The sequence below is a fragment of the Notolepis coatsorum genome (assembly GCF_963971535.1).
Source record: "Notolepis coatsorum genome assembly, chromosome: 4".
Lineage (NCBI taxonomy): Eukaryota > Metazoa > Chordata > Actinopteri > Aulopiformes > Paralepididae > Notolepis > Notolepis coatsorum.
Window position 1 is genome coordinate 102935685 of NC_140168.1, and position 2784 is coordinate 102938468.

Genomic DNA, 2784 nt, shown 5'->3' on the forward strand with positions numbered 1-2784 from the left:
TAGCCGCATTTCGCGGAGACGCTCTCTGATTGGCCGACGTCAGTTTTTTTTCCGTAGCAGCATTTCGCGGAGACGATCTCTGATTGGCCGAATCCAATTTCTATGTTCCAATTCTAGCTTGGTGGTAGAGATAGTTGTGTTGTTGTGACTGAGATGCGAGCTATTTGTCTTAGAGCGTGACTGCAAGTTCTTTCGACGGTTAAGCTTAGGCACTCTTTCAAAGTTGGTTAAGGTTAGAGTTTGTCTTAGAGCATGGCGATAGAACGCCAGGTAGTTTGCAGTCTGTTCGACGCGGAAATGGACAAAGAAATCAAGTACTGTCTTGTTGTGGTGCTAACAGCTAACAAGCTATATGGCGGATCGGATGCAGTCTGGACAGTGGACAGTGGTCTGGATATACATCATCAACAGCGGATTATACACTTTATCAAGCCCACCACGTTTCAATTAAACAAAGTGAGTTTATGCTGTTGTGAGATGCAGCTATTTGTTGTTATCTCACACAGTACTTGTTGGCTATAAGCTATATATGGATGCAGTGTGGAGGGACATGCACAATGGACAATGCCATGGAGTGGATATATACTTTATCAAGCTCTGCTGCCTGCTCTGCTGTCAATTTAACAACAACAACAAGGTAGATTTGCAATACTCTGTCTTAGCTGGTGAGTCGCGATCTTTTTCTCTCTCTCTCTCTCTCTCTCTCGCTCTCTCTCTCTCTCTCTCTCTCTCTCTCTCTCTCTCTCTCTCTCTCTCTCTCCCTCTCTCTCGCTCTCTCTCTCTCTCTCTCCCTCTCTCTCTCTCTCTCTCTCTCTCTCTCTCTCTCTCTCCCTCTCTCTCTCTCTCTCTCTACCTATGCGTGTGTTTGGAGACGGAGCGAGTTTGTTTCTAACGTTTCTATTTATATATTGTTTCAAGTTGAATTAGTTGTATAGAGCCCCCTAGCGCCCCCTAGCGCCCCATCTGGAGAATAATCCAGGAGCCGCCACTGCTATCCGTTGATATTAAAACTGAGTGACGAATGTATAATTTACACTTGTGCCAATTGCCTACTTATTATTAAGCTAGGTATTGCGCGAGCGTTGCTTGATTAACCTGCGTGGTTATTATGTAGGGGGGATTACGAATGCATAATGCCGCGGCAACCTATTAATATCACCTATGCGACCTACAGTATGGGACACATTAAAGATGGCGGCTTGCGTTCTGAACGAGCGTATTCGCGAAGGAGGGCGCTGTGTCGCTCTGCCGCGGGGGCGTGCTAGGCGTGGTCACGTGCGCGTCGTGGCCAATCAGAGAAACGCGGAACGAAACGCTGAACGCAAGTAGGTTACCTTAAGTGTTCACGCTTCCTGGCCCGATATCATGCCTGTGTCAGTGGCGTCGTGCAGGTCGCCGGTTGCGCGCAACTCGTCCCAGTCAGTGCATGCGAGGCAAGCGCGCAGCTTTCCGGTGGCCTCTGTTGACCAGGACCTGACAGACTTTTCCATTGGTTTGATGGATTTAAGTTTTTGTTTATATGTTGGAATGAGCAGCAGCATTGCGTGGTCGGACTTGCCCAGCGGAGCTCTTGGAAAAGCACGGTAAGCCTGCTTGATTGTTGTAACAGTGGTCCAGTGTGTTCCTCCCTCTGCTGGGGCAGGTCACCGGTTGGTGCGGCTCGGTAACAGTGGTCCAGTGTGTTCCTCCCTCTGCTGGGGCAGGTCACCTGTTGGTGCGGCTCGGTAACAGTGGTCCAGTGTGTTCCTCCTTCTGCTGGGGCAGGTCACCGGTTGGTGCGGCTCGGTAACAGTGGTCCAGTGTGTTCCTCCCTCTGCTGGGGCAGGTCACCGGTTGGTGCGGCTCGGTAGCTCAGAGGACAGGTTGGTGTGGTTGAAGTCGCCTAATACAATTATTGTTGCGTCGGGGTGTTTGTTTTCAACAGATGATATGTAGTTGGCAAGTTCGCTTATGGAGGAGTTCAGGGGAGGAAATTAGGCCACTTTACTCGCCAATTGCGAGTATTTTTTACGTTTGGCGAGTAATTCATGAAGAGCACTCGCCAGTCTGGCGAGTACTAGTAATTACAAAACAAAACAAAAAAATCATTCTGCAATCTGCTGATTCGCTCACTGACACAAACCGAACTCTGACTCCCCCCTTGATTCCTCCCATTTGCGCCACATAATAATCAGACCATAACCAATGAACATCATCGTTGTACAGATGCGCTCTAAGCTCCTCCAATGAACACTCGTTTTCTAGAAGATGCCGCCCATCTAGGGGAAGTGGACAGACCACTGCGCGCAGACCTACAAACTCCTGCCACCGGCAGCCGGCTTGACAACGTAGACAAACTTACAAAAACACATGAGTGGATGAAAGTAATTGCATGTAGAGTCGTCGCTTTCGGATATCGGTGCGGTCTGACATGGGGGCGAACAACAGCACGCGACGCGTCTCCTTCGAGTCGGATGAGAATGACAAGTCAACCACCAGCATTAGCCGGCTAGCTACCTAGCATGTAACAAGCTACCATAACGCGCATTCAACATAGTGGACGACTATACTGAGCGGCTTTGCTTAAATGCAGCCGAGTGACATTTTATTATTACCGGGTTTCCCAGCATATCACCACTCGCCCATATGCCCTTCACAACGGTGATGTTGTCATATTGGCATTCAGAACACACCTGCTGAACCCCTAGCGTTGTCGATTCGGTTCCAATGTATTGTCATCTTACAGCACAAGTACAGTACAACCAGAATACATTTGGCATACAACCAGAGTGCAAATGTAACAAG